The following is a 19,184-nucleotide window of genomic DNA, read 5'->3' on the forward strand; positions in this document are numbered from 1 at the left end:
ACCGTCTCGCAGGCCCCGTACCCGTCCCCTCGTCTGGCTTCTAGACCCCTGGCCTCCCACACACGGCCAAGCTGTGCCATACGCCCCAGCTGGAAATGTCAGCATCTGCTCTTAGACCGACTGGATCCACTTGCCGAGCGAGAGGAAATCCAAGTCATAGCTGTTTTGAATTTATCATATATGTCCATTTGATCTTCTTGTTTTCCTACCTCCCAGTCTGGGCTCTGTGACAAAACCGTATTTACCGCACAAGACACAAATTCCTATTCCCCGTAGGACATGTTGGGCAGATAGTCTTACACAGTGCCTGCACTGTCTCCGCTCCATTTGTGTCAGTTGGACATTGTTTTTCTTCGGGCAGATACTAAGAATACAATTTCTGGGAAGCTGACTACACGTTAAAGTATATCCAAGTTACATTATCCACTCCCGAGCTACATGAGAGTGGTCATTGTGCTAAAACCATTTATGTATGTATAGCATAGTATTGATTAACTTTGTTTTCGCTGGGTGTTATGGAAATGCGCTGACTTAGCAGTGACATCACTAATGAGCATCGCATGGGGTGTGATTGGATGGCATTAAGCCTGGCGGTGGGTGTGCTTAGTTATAAGGAGATCAGCTGTTTTTTCTGATATTACGATTACCTCAGTTCGCTTTTGCAATCCATGGGTGGTTCAGGAGGAGACTGTGAGGTGGGCAAAAGTCTTTGCATAAAAGTAGGTGGCATGAGCGTGTTATGGTGTGTCATGGAGCGGGATATTCAAGTGTAATGGTCGCGTTTCAGCATGCGGCTGCAATCTCGTTTGCAGTAGGTTACCCTGCTCCAGTCAGTTTATCTCCTTGAGGTGTCACCTACATTTCTTACTGTTGGGGGATGATCCCGAGGTTTTTTTTAGTTGAATTCATTCGTATTCTCTTCTTATACACCATAACAGAGAGGCAAGGATTTCACAGTCACCGCAAATACCGGAAATTACGCAATTTGCGTTCCACAAAAGCTGGAGCCGGAAGTCATTTGTGGGTCACCGCGAATACCAGAAGTGACACAATTTGCGTTCCGCACAACCGGAAACCAGAAGTAGATAGCGCAAAGATTGGGAAATCAACCCGGAAATTAGTCTGACAGCACTCGTATAAATACCAGAAGTAGGACAGAAAAGAGTTACACTCCTGAGGAAGTCCAAGCCTCAAAATAGGCACTTATGAAACGCGTTGAGGAAACTCTAACTGGTAGCAGATGATCCGACATTCACATATACAACAGATAAGCTTTATTTGTTTTTAACAATGTATGAGCCACTTAGTTGTTATCTTGCGGTTTTAATTAAAATTGTTTTATAGTATCACACTTTTTTTGTTCTCTTATATTTTATTACCAGTATGTAAAACTTATGAGAGGTCTAGGAAAGAACCATGGAGTATATGAAGTGTTCCTGGGAACCCTATGGCTCATATATCAGGTGCAGTATACAGTGGTTGGAGACCACTGTTCACGGTACTTCTTACGTTTTTGGGTTGCTATCCATATACATGGTGGAGGGTACTCTTATGAAGGGTACTAACATACTACACCAGAAGGAACTATTCTCACTTTTTTCTAGGTACACTACTTGAGTAAAGCGGACGCCCAAAAGGAGAAGGGAGAGTGTATGTATGTATATATATACAAAGCAAGGTCCCAGGAAATCCAAGAACAAACACGGCACTGCAGCTTCTGATGAAAACAATACTTTGTTTATTTGCCTCGACGGGCCGTTTCGGGGCATACACCCCTTTCTCAGGAGAATGCAAATACAAAGAATACAAGCAACATACAGCGTTTAAAAAAGGAAGAATTGGCGCCACACTCACCTAATTACCTGCAGGGCTCATCCCACACCACCGCAGCTGACCGGCGCGCACAGCAGTGACGCATCTGGCTCACACCCATCTGCGTCACTACCATAGCAACGCGTCCCAGCTGACGGTAGCCATGGTGATGGACGCTGCTACCAGCAGCCGCTATCTGACAGAGCACGGAGTACAAGCTAGGAGGAAGCGCACACGTCGTCTCTCACTCGATCGCGCACGCCACCACCCCACAAGACTCCCCGCTCTGCCAACCTATGCCACTACCCTACCCCCGAGTCTCCCCAACTGAGAACTCTCACGTCTCAGTAGGGACACACCGCAGGACAGGCAGGCCACAGGCTATACCGGCACTGGTATTGGCAATCAGTGAGCCGTCGCACCAACAAACCTACACATAGATTATATAACAAACAGTGTGCCTCATGTGAATATCAAAGAGAATTACAAACATTATATCAAAAATACATCAAAAGTACATATCAAGAATAACACAACATTTTATGTCTCGAGAAAAAAGTACAGCCAGAGAAACAGGTATCACAATACATAAGTTGACACAGTATGTCGACCATGATCCAATTATCTCCTAGAGTGTGCAAAACTACTCCATACTATTCTTTCATTAAGACCATTTGGAGAAACAGTTTTTAATCTATAAATCCAGCTAGCTTCTAGTTTTAACAGTTGTTTAACCCTATCACCACCACGGTTGGATTCGGGTACATGGTCTATAATCTGATATTTCAGAGATGCCAATGAATGCTTCATCTCTCTGAAATGTATGGCTACAGGTTGATCAGATTCTTTACCTGCTAAAGCAGCTTTGATGGTAGACCTATGCATCCCCATTCTTTCTTTAAACTTGCGAGAGGTCATACCTATATAGCACATGTGGCAGGGGCAAGTTATCATATAGACAACGAACCTTGTGTCACATGTGACTACATGTTTAATTTTATACATTTTATCAGAGTGTGGGTCTTTAAATTCACTACCAGCCACAAGCTGACTACAGGTCACACATCGAGGACAGCGGTAGCAGCCGGGTTTCTTAACCTTCACATGCGGATTAAATGTAGAGAAACCTGTCACATCAGTATGAACCAGTATATCTTTCAGGTTTCTTCCTCTAGTATAGCAAGATAATGGACGTATATTTCTGAATCCCGGCAAATCTTTATCAGTGGCCATAATAGGCCATAAAGCTTTACTGGCAATTGGGACAACTTTGCTGGAAGTATCAAATCTGGAAATAAAAGGAAACACATTGTCGGATTTTTTTAAATTAGGTTTCAATAAATCAGGTCTTTTCAATCTCAGCGCTCGGTCCTTAGCCGACCGTAGTACAGATAAAGAGTAACCTCTTACATGAAATTTTTCAATTACTTTATCAAGTTCCTCACTTAGTTTAGTGGCATCGCTACAGATGCGTACCACCCTAACCATCTGCGAGTAAGGGAGACCCTTTTTCAATTGAGGAGGATGGTGGCTGCTAGCCAGCAGAAGAGTGTTTCTATCAGTGGGCTTAGTAAATAGTGCCGTTTTTATGACACCACCGTCCAAGCTTACCGTCACATCAAGAAAGTCCACCGCCTGACTACTCGATGTATAGGTGAACTTAATCGGGGAATCTAGTAAATTGATTTCTTGCATCATTACTTCAAAAAGCTCCACCCCACCATTCCAAAACATAAAGAGGTCATCTATGTATCTACAGTACGCCCGGATGTGCTGGCCAAATCTATGCTGAAAAAATACTTTTCTTTCAAATTCAAACATAAATACATTCGCATAGGCCGGAGCTACCGCCGCTCCCATTGCACACCCGGACGTCTGTAGATACATAGAGCCATCAAAAATAAAGTAATTCCTGGTAAGGACCAGCTCAAGGAACTTTAAATACAGTTCTACATCAAAATTGAACGAATCCAGCCCACAGATGAAATTGCGCATGGCTGACAATCCCTGATCATGTGGGATGGAGGTGTATAAACTTGACACATCCATCACACACATGATGGTGTGGGCCTGTATGTCATCACATTGCATAATATGATTAAGGAAACTTGTGGTATCACGCAAAAATGTAGGTTGCACAACTATAAATGGTTGAATCAACATATCCAGTAACTGTGATACCGGCTGGAACAAGCTCCCCCTGGCAGAGATGATCGGCCTACCAGGGGGAGTATCCTTGTTCTTATGCACCTTCGGCAAGGTGTACAACACCGGTATCACAGGACAGTTGGATTTTAAAGCAACAGCACACTTAGCATCAAGAATCCCATTCAATACTGCTGTGTCGATTATTTTACATAACTCAGACTGATATTTAGGTGTTGGGTCAGAAGGCAATTTCCGATATACTTTGGCATCACCTAACTGTCTATACACTTCGGCGCAGTAATCAGCAATATTTTGTATAACGATCCCACCCCCCTTATCGGCGGGGCGTATCGTTATACTTCTATCACAACTCAGCGATTTTAATGCATCTTGCTCTGCTCTAGACAGGTTTCTATGTATAGCATTACTTGCGGCATTAAATCTAGTCATAGAGTCATCCATTAATCGACAGTATGTTTTAATTGAGCTATTAGAGCTAGCAGGATCAAATTTGGAGATATGCTGACGTCTAATAAATGACGACACAGTACTAGGCTCCTGCACCACAGTTGAATGCTGGAAATGTTCCTTGAGTCTTAAGTTCCTCCCCATTACGTGCAAATTACATTGCCATTCAAAATTATCATGTAGGGTGGTCGGTATAAAGGACAAGCCCTTAGAAAGTACCTGTATCTCTAACTTGGACAGTTCTCTCGAAGACAGGTTGAAAATCAGTTCATCTTTTGGCTTGTGGCTCTTAAAGAGCCTCTCATTCTGCCCCCCTCTTCGCGTTCTCTGGTTCCAATGGGGCGTTTTTTGATGGCCCCTAAAGGGGGTCGTGCAGCAGAGGGATCATCTGATTCAGGCCACGCAAAATCGCTGTCACTTTGGGACGATGTATGTCCCTGATCGCGTCCCCCGCGGCTTCCGTGTCCGGAACGTACCTACGATCGGGCGGTCAAGTCCTGAGTTCTGCCGCAGGTGGATTGCCGTGCTCAACAAGTGTGGTATGGACTTGATGCTCCTGGTGATCGAGCAGGCTGGTCGCGAGCTAAAAACAACACGTGAGAAATTGGAGGCTTTCACTACTGAGCATACCACCTCACTGAGTGAGCAAGAGCATGAGAGGCTATTCAAGAAGCTGCAGTCACAATGTGACGCCTATAAAGCCGAGCTAATTAAGTTCAAAAAGTCTAAACTTCTGACTGTACAACAGGATTATGAAGAGAACATTGTTTACAGATGGACTTCGGGTCAGAGCAATCCAAAACGTAACTTCCAGCCAAGGAGAAATACCTGGCGTAATAAGAGAGGAAGACGCGATCAGGGACATACATCGTCCCAAAGTGACAGCGATTTTGCGTGGCCTGAATCAGATGATCCCTCTGCTGCACGACCCCCTTTAGGGGCCATCAAAAAACGCCCCATTGGAACCAGAGAACGCGAAGAGGGGGGCAGAATGAGAGGCTCTTTAAGAGCCACAAGCCAAAAGATGAACTGATTTTCAACCTGTCTTCGAGAGAACTGTCCAAGTTAGAGATACAGGTACTTTCTAAGGGCTTGTCCTTTATACCGACCACCCTACATGATAATTTTGAATGGCAATGTAATTTGCACGTAATGGGGAGGAACTTAAGACTCAAGGAACATTTCCAGCATTCAACTGTGGTGCAGGAGCCTAGTACTGTGTCGTCATTTATTAGACGTCAGCATATCTCCAAATTTGATCCTGCTAGCTCTAATAGCTCAATTAAAACATACTGTCGATTAATGGATGACTCTATGACTAGATTTAATGCCGCAAGTAATGCTATACATAGAAACCTGTCTAGAGCAGAGCAAGATGCATTAAAATCGCTGAGTTGTGATAGAAGTATAACGATACGCCCCGCCGATAAGGGGGGTGGGATCGTTATACAAAATATTGCTGATTACTGCGCCGAAGTGTATAGACAGTTAGGTGATGCCAAAGTATATCGGAAATTGCCTTCTGACCCAACACCTAAATATCAGTCTGAGTTATGTAAAATAATCGACACAGCAGTATTGAATGGGATTCTTGATGCTAAGTGTGCTGTTGCTTTAAAATCCAACTGTCCTGTGATACCGGTGTTGTACACCTTGCCGAAGGTGCATAAGAACAAGGATACTCCCCCTGGTAGGCCGATCATCTCTGCCAGGGGGAGCTTGTTCCAGCCGGTATCACAGTTACTGGATATGTTGATTCAACCATTTATAGTTGTGCAACCTACATTTTTGCGTGATACCACAAGTTTCCTTAATCATATTATGCAATGTGATGACATACAGGCCCACACCATCATGTGTGTGATGGATGTGTCAAGTTTATACACCTCCATCCCACATGATCAGGGATTGTCAGCCATGCGCAATTTCATCTGTGGGCTGGATTCGTTCAATTTTGATGTAGAACTGTATTTAAAGTTCCTTGAGCTGGTCCTTACCAGGAATTACTTTATTTTTGATGGCTCTATGTATCTACAGACGTCCGGGTGTGCAATGGGAGCGGCGGTAGCTCCGGCCTATGCGAATGTATTTATGTTTGAATTTGAAAGAAAAGTATTTTTTCAGCATAGATTTGGCCAGCACATCCGGGCGTACTGTAGATACATAGATGACCTCTTTATGTTTTGGAATGGTGGGGTGGAGCTTTTTGAAGTAATGATGCAAGAAATCAATTTACTAGATTCCCCGATTAAGTTCACCTATACATCGAGTAGTCAGGCGGTGGACTTTCTTGATGTGACGGTAAGCTTGGACGGTGGTGTCATAAAAACGGCACTATTTACTAAGCCCACTGATAGAAACACTCTTCTGCTGGCTAGCAGCCACCATCCTCCTCAATTGAAAAAGGGTCTCCCTTACTCGCAGATGGTTAGGGTGGTACGCATCTGTAGCGATGCCACTAAACTAAGTGAGGAACTTGATAAAGTAATTGAAAAATTTCATGTAAGAGGTTACTCTTTATCTGTACTACGGTCGGCTAAGGACCGAGCGCTGAGATTGAAAAGACCTGATTTATTGAAACCTAATTTAAAAAAATCCGACAATGTGTTTCCTTTTATTTCCAGATTTGATACTTCCAGCAAAGTTGTCCCAATTGCTAGTAAAGCTTTATGGCCTATTATGGCCACTGATAAAGATTTGCCGGGATTCAGAAATATACGTCCATTATCTTGCTATACTAGAGGAAGAAACCTGAAAGATATACTGGTTCATACTGATGTGACAGGTTTCTCTACATTTAATCCGCATGTGAAGGTTAAGAAACCCGGCTGCTACCGCTGTCCTCGATGTGTGACCTGTAGTCAGCTTGTGGCTGGTAGTGAATTTAAAGACCCACACTCTGATAAAATGTATAAAATTAAACATGTAGTCACATGTGACACAAGGTTCGTTGTCTATATGATAACTTGCCCCTGCCACATGTGCTATATAGGTATGACCTCTCGCAAGTTTAAAGAAAGAATGGGGATGCATAGGTCTACCATCAAAGCTGCTTTAGCAGGTAAAGAATCTGATCAACCTGTAGCCATACATTTCAGAGAGATGAAGCATTCATTGGCATCTCTGAAATATCAGATTATAGACCATGTACCCGAATCCAACCGTGGTGGTGATAGGGTTAAACAACTGTTAAAACTAGAAGCTAGCTGGATTTATAGATTAAAAACTGTTTCTCCAAATGGTCTTAATGAAAGAATAGTATGGAGTAGTTTTGCACACTCTAGGAGATAATTGGATCATGGTCGACATACTGTGTCAACTTATGTATTGTGATACCTGTTTCTCTGGCTGTACTTTTTTCTCGAGACATAAAATGTTGTGTTATTCTTGATATGTACTTTTGATGTATTTTTGATATAATGTTTGTAATTCTCTTTGATATTCACATGAGGCACACTGTTTGTTATATAATCTATGTGTAGGTTTGTTGGTGCGACGGCTCACTGATTGCCAATACCAGTGCCGGTATAGCCTGTGGCCTGCCTGTCCTGCGGTGTGTCCCTACTGAGACGTGAGAGTTCTCAGTTGGGGAGACTCGGGGGTAGGGTAGTGGCATAGGTTGGCAGAGCGGGGAGTCTTGTGGGGTGGTGGCGTGCGCGATCGAGTGAGAGACGACGTGTGCGCTTCCTCCTAGCTTGTACTCCGTGCTCTGTCAGATAGCGGCTGCTGGTAGCAGCGTCCATCACCATGGCTACCGTCAGCTGGGACGCGTTGCTATGGTAGTGACGCAGATGGGTGTGAGCCAGATGCGTCACTGCTGTGCGCGCCGGTCAGCTGCGGTGGTGTGGGATGAGCCCTGCAGGTAATTAGGTGAGTGTGGCGCCAATTCTTCCTTTTTTAAACGCTGTATGTTGCTTGTATTCTTTGTATTTGCATTCTCCTGAGAAAGGGGTGTATGCCCCGAAACGGCCCGTCGAGGCAAATAAACAAAGTATTGTTTTCATCAGAAGCTGCAGTGCCGTGTTTGTTCTTGGATTTCCTGGGACCTTGCTTTGTATGTTATTCTACAAAGGCACGCAGCCTAAGTTGCACCATTGGAGATAGTGCCGGTCCAGTTGGATCTATGTATATATATATATATATATATATATATATTTATATATATAAATTGAGGTCGTCAAAGACCTTTGATCACTGTTTAGAGTGGAGATACACTTTCAAGCGACCACCAGAGGATCTAATAAGCGCTAGTAACACCAGCAAAATATATATATATATATATATACTTTTGGTTTGCAGGATGGCACTCTAAATAGAAAAAAGTCCCGGTGCCAGGAACATAAAGTTTTAGAACATGAAAAGCACTTACCCCCCTTGGTTGTAGAAGGATAGGAACCGGCACACGGGTGGATGGTGAAGAAAAGTTGATTTATTGTACAAACATGATTGCACACAACGACAGCTGTACACCTGACAGCTGTTTCAACCGAAATAAACGGTTTTCATCCTCTGATGAAAACCGTTTATTTTGGTTGAAACAGCTGTCAGGTGTACAGCTGTCGTTGTGTGCAATCATGTTTGTACAATAAATCAACTTTTCTTCACCATCCACCCGTGTGCCGGTTCCTATCCTTCTACAACCAAGGGGGGCAGGGGCAAATGCAGGATTTTCAGAAGGGGGTTTCCAGAGGGGCGGAGCAAAGCACAGAGATGGACACTTAGGTGACCCAGTATATGCCGGGTCAGTTAAAGTATTATAGATAGACCAAATGTATATAAATAATAATATAAAATATATATATATATACATATACTGTATATATATATATATATATATATATATATATACTCACAGGGGCGTCAACAGCAGTGTAGACCCCTGGGCATAGCAATGTATTGGGGCCCCTACTGATCCTCCAGTGGTAGGGGTGGGGGAAGCCTTGATGTCCCGCGGGTGGTAGGGGGTGTTATATGAACCACTCAGCATGTAGGGCCTGGATCAGTAATTTCCACTAATTACCCCTTTATTGCACAGATGGTGGGAGATGGGGTGGGAGAAGGGGGCATTGGGCTGAATGAAGGGGCCCTGATACATAACTTCCAGGGTGGTAGAGGATGTTTAATATGCAGAGGAGGGGTGTATAGTGGAGTGGATTTTAATGGAATTAAAAACTAGAGAATCCCACCTACCAAATGGTACTGGGGACTAGGGGATCAGAGTTCAGGAGGCAGAGCAATCTGCCAACGAGAATATAAAACTACATACCAGGTGTGTGGAGCTGGAGCAGTAACCAGCTGCTGGAAGGCTGATATCTCTGGTTCTGGGAACAGTAGAGACAAGCTCCCAGTGTCCTTTAAAGGGGAGAGTCCCAGCTTTTGGAATATATCCTCAGAAAAACTCTACGTTAGACAAAACCTGAAATATCTGACTGGGAAGAGCAATTAACAGCCTTGGATGGGGACCACTGCTTTGAAGTCAGATATCTCCGGTTCCCAAGGGTCGATTTTTAAAATTCTTGTACCGATGGAAAGAGGGGACCCTCAGCTTTCAGCATAGGGGGTAAGTGCTTTATATATATATATATATATATATATATACAAACAAACACACACACACCCTTCAGCTGGGACTGCAGCTAACCAGCAAAGCTATTCTAGTATAAATAATACCCATTTACCACTCCCATCAAAATATGGGGTTGTTTCTGGGATAACTGGGGATTTGGCTCAGTTGAAATGGCTCCCACAAAAAATCTCTGTATTTAGTGAGCACTGCAGAGAATCCGTTCTGGGTAGCGAGCAGGATTGGAAGCGAGTAGGGCCCAGGTAAGGGATGTATAAACAGGAAACACAGATCATAAGACTCGGGTCCCAATTACAGCATGGGGATTTGGTCAAAAATGTAACGTGTATGTGCAGTGGCGTAACTATGAATTGGGCGCCCCCCGCCGTTAATGGGGGGGCGCACCCCCCGACGCACCCCCCTCCCCCGTCGCACCCCCGTCCGCAGCCTAACCTGTCTTGCTAGTCCCGGCTCCCTTGCTGGCTTTATTCTTCTGCTATGGAGATGGACCAACACAAAATGTCCGCCCCATACAGCAGACAGTTTCAGAGAACAGTCTGTTATATGGGGTGGACATTTTATTGTGGTCCGTCTCACTAGCAGAAGAATGACCGTCCACCACTGAAGACAGGTAAGGCTGCGGGTGGCGGATGGGCGGACGATGGACGGGCGGCGGGCGGGCAAGCGGCGGATGGAAGGGGGCTAATTATAGCACCGCAGCCCCCCAGCGCCCCCACATGCACATCGCCCCCTCGCGACCGCGGGGGCTGCGGTGCTATAGTTACGCCACTGTGTATGTGTGATTGCTGTCACCATGGATGGGAGGGTAATAGCCTCCCCATATGTTTAAGCCCAGGGAAGGCTCCAGAGGTGGAGCTGCAGCATGGTTCAAAATTCAAGTAGGGGATGCACAGCAGCTGCCGCCAACTTCCATTCCAAACTGATTCACTGACAGATAGTGATTCTCCCCTATTTTAATTTTGAACTGTGCTGCAGCCCCCCCTCTGGAGCTGCTACTGGTCAGGACTGCTATGATTTTTTTCCTCACGCCCTCTTCATTTCTGGACTCTGTAATCTATTCCTGCCATCTCCCCATGGACAGCTGTAACAGACACCTTTCTCGACCGTTAATTTTGCCCCCCCACCCCTGTCCCACCCAACAACACCCCATTCCGTTTTTGATCCAATCCCAGGAAGATCGCATTTTCCTAGCACTTGGTGGTGATGTCATCGCCAAGCACGGGCAGAAGAGAGACTGAACCTATGTACAGCGTAAAGGGTACTGATCCGGAAATAAAACATGTTGGAACTGTTACAGATGCCACCGAGATGGCATAGGTGGCGCTTTTGCACTTGCCCAACAGACTTTAAAGCCTCCTGAAGGTTAAGGCTTCCACTCTGGTGCTGCCAGGTCTTAAAGAGGGACTAGGCTGCTACAGGAGGCTGGGTAAGGAAAATACAGGACTGGCATCCGATTGGGACACAAAAGGAAGGACCAGACACACATTACGAGTGGAATTACCAAGCACTGGGCAGTGAACCGCAATGGCTGAGGTGTAAGCGATGCAGTCCCTGTAGCGCCTGAGTACACTGTGAGCAGACAAACAGCCAGAATCTGAATGCGAAGCAATACCGGTTACAGGCCGACAAATGGACTACTGGACTGGACTGGGGAGCAGTGCCAGCACAGGTGTACTGACATGTAAGAACAGGAAGCTCAATAGGCGCTAATACATAAAGAACACAATAAGTAATATGTACACAAGACATAAACAGATCCTCAGTATGAGCAGGGACAGACATGGAAAGGTATATTACACATGACTAAAACAGAAGCTCTATTAAAGAAGATACAGGCTGAAATATGCAGGAGAAGAATTCTGGAACAGGCTCTTGCAGAGCAACAGCAACCTCAGCGTATCTCTGGGTAACACAGGCTAGACAGGACGAGATCAGGGTTTGTCAGGAAAGACTGAGTATGATATGCTTCAATAGCCAGAAATAAGCAGTATATCCAGCCCAGAGCTTAGGGCAGACTGGGTACTATAAAGAGCAATATCCAATCAGAACAGCTAGAATGGACAAGCACCCTTAATGAGGAAAGTCACTGCAGGTGAGCAGCCTGACACACAAGGCAGAGTGCTAATTGCCTAATTATGTGACAGGTGAAACTGCACACAGAACAAATATTAGAGTCAGGCTGCATTTACACAGACCTGCCAGAGGCAGCTCATAACAGGAACAGCAGTGTGAAAGGGGCCTGTCCCAGGTCTGACCTGGATTAGAACCGAAACAGAACACTTATATTTTTTTCTAATATATACTTGATTTATCACCTGTCAATCCAGTGATACTTCTATGTAACATGGAGCTCAGCTGTAGAAGAGGTTACCAAAAAGGCAACGGAATTTAAAATGAGTATTTCTCGGAGAAACCATGAACAGCACAGGAGGTATTTCTCGCTCTGGAATGCAACCTAAGCAGATTCAATTTCTTTAAATTCATATAATGCCTACAAGGTAGTTCATGCACTTCCGACCTTGTGTTCGCCAGTATTTGTTTCCCTGTAGAAATTACAGGATTGTAACATTCAATGCGGAGGAGCTAAACTGAGGAATCCCAGCCGTCAGCAGAACATCGAATTTCAAGTCTGCAGATAATTGCTTGGAACACACGGCACTTGTAGAATTTCCAGCTCCGAAATAAAATAAAATCATTAAGCGTGGTCAGCATCTGAAAAATATTAACAAGTACGAGGACAATAGTTCAATCAGCTTGGAAAACAAAGCGTGCACTTGAAATTAAGACTTTAAAGGACCCAAAAAAATAAAAATGTAAAACACATACTGAAAATTCTGTTTTCTGCTTTGCCAGATTTTTTATTAAAGTCCTAAATTGGTTTCAGGAACGTGGGCTCTGAAAATATACAGGTGCCTTCTGCAGCGAACGCGTTTCTGGATCCCTCCTACTCACGGTTCCAGGGACGGGGCACTGGGCGAGTAGAATGGGACCTGATCTTTTCACCTTATAATAAGGTCCAGTGATGGACTTTTTGGGCAATTGAATTTTCCTTTGGGTATAAACCATGCAGGTATTTATGGGCAGATTCAGAGACCGAAGCACTGTGGTGAAATGCGACAGTTATTCAGGCCCCACCACTCCTGTCTACTGATGCAAATGTATACACTCCTATAGGGACCCTCCTTGTCCAACAGATCCATGTGTGCCTACAGTACAGATGTAGCAAGGCTCATCCTTGCCTGGCACCCACCAGATTCCTTTCACTGACGAGCGCCGGCAATCAGAGCGGCTGGGCAGGGTCTCCCTGCTCGTCTCCGCTTCAGGGAGACGCTGCCCAGTTCGGGTGGGGGTTAGGGCGGCGAGGGGGACCAGTGACGACGGCGGGGGAGGTGGCGGGGACCGGCGGCAGGCTTTGTTGCCACGGGACGCGCAAGCATCTTGTGCACGCGCGCCTCTGGCGGTAGCTGGCCGCTGGCGGGGGCCGGCGATAGAATCGCCAGCCCCTGCAAAGATGTGGCCGGCTACATCTGTATGTTGCAAAACTAGACTGTGAAACCTTCTACATTTGAAATCATTTAGAAAAAATAATCCCTTCGTCTACAGGGCCAGCGAGAAAAAAGCCCTATTTACCTTTTCGACACCAATAATTTTCTACTTTTCTAAATTTGGCCTCGTAAATCTTTTTGGAATATTATAAAGGTGAAAGCAACTTCATGATAGAGAATTGGAATGTCATCTACATTATGGGACAGAACCCCAGTTACTAAACTGTAATCTAAAACAATGTCTTGCAATTAATTGTAGATGTTGAAAACGCAGAAGTTGCTGCGTCTTGTTGGGAAATACGGGAGGTGTTTAATAAATTCACATGTTCCCCTATCCCCGCAGCTGCTGGCGGGCCCCAGCTCTGAGGTGATACAAACCTGCTGGGTTAACAGATTAGGTTAAAGGAAATTGACACAAGATCATCGTGAAAAGAAAACACGCGGTGCCTGAACGTTTCCAGCCGCTTCCATGATATACGGCCTCATCCTTCCCGTAGTAGAAGGGGGCGAGGATGCAAAATCCTGGCCCAACTTCATTATCCAGCGCAAGCAGCTTCAGAGACTTTCCCTGCGGATGAACCGTTTTAATAAACGTGATTTAAAACGTGAAATTGAAAAAATGGCCGGGCGATGACTCCAGTTATTCATATGGCAAGGTATCAATAACACTCCTTTCCTATGTCCTACACGTATCAGTTTGCTGTTTCATGTGTATTCCGTACCTGTTACCTGCCAGACGGCGAAATCAATCGCATGCAGGATTTATTCGTCTTACAGCACAGCCTACACAGACGACTCGCTTACTTCTTTTATTAAAGGGGTTGAACTCCCTTCTCTCTTTATTTGTGTTCTGCTAAATTAGTGCTTTGGTGCAGAGGCCACGTCTTAGGCCCAGCTGCGACCTGCTGGTAGATGTGGTCACAGGAAGTGCTGAGGCCCCGACAGTCATGTGATCTGTGCTAGGGGGGTATACAATCAATTCAGCGCCTGACTTGATTTCTTGCGCCCTGCAATAATCTAAACCCTTTTCTCCAGAACTGCAACCTCTCATTCAGAGGGAAATGTATCAAACTTTGGAGAGAGATTAAGTGGAAAGATATAAAGTACCAACCAATCAGCTACTAGCTGTTATTTTTCAAAAACAGTCGGCAACATTGCAGTCAGGAGCTAGTTGGTCAGTATTTCGCTACAAGGTTTGATACATCGGGTGACATTTATTCTTAGTAAGGTTCTGAAATCGCACATTATTGCATTTTCCGAAATCGGGATTTTTTTTCAAAGTCGACTATTTCATGGGATGCAATGGTGCGTCATGAACATTTGCAAATTAGTGGACATGTGCGATTTTGGAGACATGTTAATGTGCGTTTTTGTGTGAAAAAATTTGGTACTTGTTTCCTATTACGGCGCCACCGATTTTAATTGTAAGCCATCGGGTCGGAAAAATCGGGTCGATCGCATCGCATGCAACCAAATCACATGCGATGCGATCGACCCGACCGACCCGATTTTTTACATTGGAACCAATGTGAAATGGTCCCCCAGACCTGATTGTTCCTTGTATGCCCCCCCCTCCATTGTTAACGACACGCCACGATCAACGTGAACCCGAAGTGTGGCGAGCGCATACCCCCACTATCCACGTCAGCATGGAGTTGATTTTATACAGTGTGGCGAGCGCAGCGAGCCACCGAGCCCGAAGCGTGGCGAGCGCAGGGAGCCCCGCGAGGGGACGCGCATTACTTCACAGGTATTACGCGTCCCCTTGCGGTCTCGCTGCGCTCGCCACGCTTCGGGTTGGCGTGCACCGTGGGGTGGCGTTAACAATGGGGGGGCATTTGACATACAAATTACCCATCAGGGTGGGTATACAATAAAAAATCATTTAACATTGGTTCCTATGTAAAATCGGGTCCATCGCATTGGTCTCATTGTATGCCATTATAATGGCATACAATGGACCCGATTTTACATAGGAATTTAACATTACATCTAATGCTTACAATGTAAAATCGGGTCGGTCGTGTCGGTCGATTTTACATTTGTCGGGAAACCTCAAAAAAAAAGTCCGAAATCGGGTCGGTCGGGTCCCATCACATACCTTAAGTTAAGGTATGCAATTGGACCCGATGGACGCCATGCTAGGAAACAAGTACCAAAATTGTTCTTTTAAAAAAGGTGTGGGTCTCCCCTCCTGAGCACAACCAGCCCCGGGCTCAAAGAACCGGTCCTGGTTTTAGAAATTCTGGGGAGCAAAAATATCCCCAAGGTTCTAAAACCACCACCAGACTCAAGAGACTGTCCTGGTTCCCAAAATATGGGGGACAAAATGACATGGGGTCCCCCGTATTTTGGCAACCAGCACCGGGCCCAAACAGCCAACAGGGTAATGCCACAGCTAATGGAAACTTTATATGCAAGTTCCCCTGGCCAAAGCATTCATTCCTATGGCTGGTCAGCCCGGGCAGGGACCCTGGAGGATTGGGGACCACCTCAATAAAGGGGTCCCTCCAGTGGCGTAAGTTCGTCCAAGTTGCCTGGAGGCAATTAAATACTGGTGCCCCCAAATAGCTCAATCAGTAAGGTGTCTGTCTCCAGTAAGGCAGGTCATGGGTTCTAATACAGGATGTGACTTTCAATTAACTGATTCAAACTGCCAGGGTAGGAGAGGTGCCCCCTGGGAGCAGGAGCCCGGCGGCAGATGCCTCCATTGCCTCCTAGAGTTACGGGAAAATGTGCAAATTCGGCCGTATTTGAGTAAAAATCGCAAAAGTCAAAATATCTCATCCCATTATATGTCACCCATCAACCCTTCAGTATCTACAGACATTGGTTCTGACATGTTTCATCAATGGTCCAGCCTTGGATAAAAAGCCCATTTTTATCCTGGGGAAATTTAACCCCTTCAGTGGTGTTTTTTTTTAAGGCAACGCTCCCCATTGGGCGAGTTTTTTGGGGGGAGCTCTACCTAAAAAAACCCACCATGCTCTCCCCTGGGCCAGGCAGCGCCGTTGAACATTGTGCCAGCCGCTGCCCGGCCCTGTGCCCAGGTCCTGCACCCAGCAACGCGGCGTGTCATGGACGCCTCAATAGAGAAGCCTTGGGGGAAGGGCCAGGAGGAGGCGTAGCGGAGGAGAGGGCGATTAACTCAGCAGCACTGCCCGGCTCTAAACAGTGGCGATCCCGAGAATTTTCTGGGCTTGCCAGACTGGGCACTGAGGCACACCCCGGTAAATTCTCAGGATTACCACTAAAGTGGTTAAATTGAGGAAAACTGATGAAGGATGAGGACAGCGGAAACTGTCATACATCATGAGCCTACACAGGGTGTATGTATCAGTAAAATCATATATACAGTTAACCTTCCATCTGTTTATCCCTTCCCCTGTATGCAAGCTCTAATGGGCAGGACCCTCCTGCCTACTGTTCTTGCTTTCCGCTATCCATTGCACCAATTTCCTCCTAACTGCAGTGACTGCGAAGTCTTCAAGTATATTGACAGCCAAGATTGGCCAATTAGCTTTCACCGAGTATATTAGGTAGCGGAATAACAAGTGTAACCGGTGATGGGGAAGATATACATATTGTTTATACTGTATGCTGGACAAGAAAAAGGGTGTAAGGGGTCTGTGCGCACTATTTAGCCTGATTTTAGTGTAGCAGCCTCCGGATGGCCAGAAAAGAGTACACACCCACTCTTCAAAGTCAATACAATGAAAAAATGTCCCATAAAGTCAAGCGTTTAGAATGAAGAGAAATAGAACGCAAAACACCGGACAAATGGAACGCACAGCGTCACATCCGCCGGCGTCAGTCAAACAAGTGGAACTCACAATATCGGGTGAATGAAACGCACAGCGTCACATCCGCTGATGTCATCGCCGGGTTTGCCGGAGCGAGCCCCGTTCTGAAAGCGTATCCACTATGCCTGGAACTTTGGTGAATGTGTTTTTGTGCTGGGAGGGAACTGTCTAAATGGATGGGCTGTTAGACTTCCCCCCATTAATGATTACCACTTCCGGATTGCCACACAGGTGTCGACTATCAGCTGTAATAGATCCACCATAAATAGACAGAGCTTCAGCATGTTGGCATCCACATCTGAAGAAGGACGTTAGATCCGAAACATGTTATGAGGATGCCAACACGCTGACGGGAGGACAACTTGTAAAGATCTGGGTCTCCATCTAAGCCTGTGCGGTGGTGCGCACCATATGCTATATCCCGGGACATACCATCCATAGCACCACAGCCCACCGCACCTCCCTGGAATGGTGAGATTGAGCCTGTATTGCCCCCGTCACATTATGGTTGTATAACTATATTTAACAACCCACTGCATTTGCACTTTATGTAAAGTGATCTTTGTTTTTTTAAGTTTTTTGAAGTTTTAAATGTTTAATAAATTTTTCTGGTTTACATTACATATTATTCCCATATTTGGGTTCAGAAAACAATACATATCCACTGATATAGTGTAAGCGCCATTCAGGGTGACCACCTCTTTTATACTGTATGCTGTTTACTTGTTACCCACCTGGCTGCTGCACAGCAAACCGAAAACAAATTCAAGTATACCTGGCCAATAAAGCTGATTCTGATTTTGATAGCAGCTGTGAAGCAGAACCATTCTCAGACACCAATTTTATAGTGGCCATGGGTGATGCAGATCCTGGACCCAAAGAGCTTGCAATCAAGTAGTAACCAGTCCCCTTCCAGATAAGTCACATAGGGAAGAACTCTGATTGTACAGTATAGCAGCTTTTTTGATATAGTAATAATTGCTGTTTTTGGACTGATAAAGGTTTCTTTACTACTGTAGGCTGCGGCGTTCGAAGAATTATCCTTCAGCTACAATAATTTCCCCCAGAACTGCTTCCACTAGTTCCTACTGAGTCAACACTGTTCCTCAGCTCTCATTATTTCACATTTCCTCCCCTCCCTAAAATTTTCAGGCCAAGACACATAACTCAAAAATGTTACAGGAGTTTTGGATTCCTGAAAAGATTTTAAATTTAGCATTTAATGGTACAAAGGAAGGGACATGTCTAACCTGCCGTGAATTGTTGAAGGACATCTTTATTTATAAAGTGTTCAGGATATCATCTGCGATTGTCATTAACCATCCGTGCTGGAAGCCTGTGGAAGAAAACAACTCCAAGACTTTATGGGGAGGTGCGGGGAGACTTCAAGCGTAATTTTGATGTTAAATTTAGATCCAGGTTTATTGGATTTTATTTTTTTATTTAGACACAATGGCACTTAGTCTTGTAGACGTCTGGCCAACACACTTCAATGGTTTCGGCTATCGCTTTGCCACTAATGCGGTTAATGACCTGTACGGTGTGTGCTGGGCTGAAGCTAAACTTGGACACACCTGAGAACTTGTCTTCTCCTATTAAAACAAAAGATCCAGAAATGGAAATGAACTGTGTGGGAGAAGCAATAGGACAAACTCATTTGTAGCTACGTTTCAGAAAGGACGCCTTGTTCTCCACAGTTTTAAACCAAAAAATGTCAGAGATTCACCTCCTGATTAGAGATGTAGGTTTCTCCAAAAATAGAGACCCACACTTATTTTTAGGGATCCAAAATCGTTTTGTTCTACTTTTGGTCCGTCCAATGAG

At 45.2% G+C, this 19,184-nt stretch overlaps 1 long non-coding RNA gene across 1 annotated transcript in view; it reads left to right on the forward strand.

Moving 5' to 3' along the window:
* The window catches only part of LOC146025716 (uncharacterized), a 63,893-nt gene extending 49,566 nt beyond the window's left edge, over positions 1–14,327 (forward strand). The window contains exons 3-4 of the long non-coding RNA XR_014454270.1: positions 1,383–1,463; positions 13,901–14,327. This is a non-coding gene — a long non-coding RNA (uncharacterized LOC146025716). The remainder of the gene's footprint in view (positions 1–1,382; positions 1,464–13,900) is intronic.
* The last annotated feature ends 4,857 nt before the right edge of the window (positions 14,328–19,184 follow it).

Source organism: Crinia signifera, chromosome 1 (genome assembly GCF_055691185.1).
Source record: "Crinia signifera chromosome 1, ASM5569118v1, whole genome shotgun sequence".
Classification (NCBI taxonomy): Eukaryota; Metazoa; Chordata; class Amphibia; order Anura; family Myobatrachidae; genus Crinia; species Crinia signifera.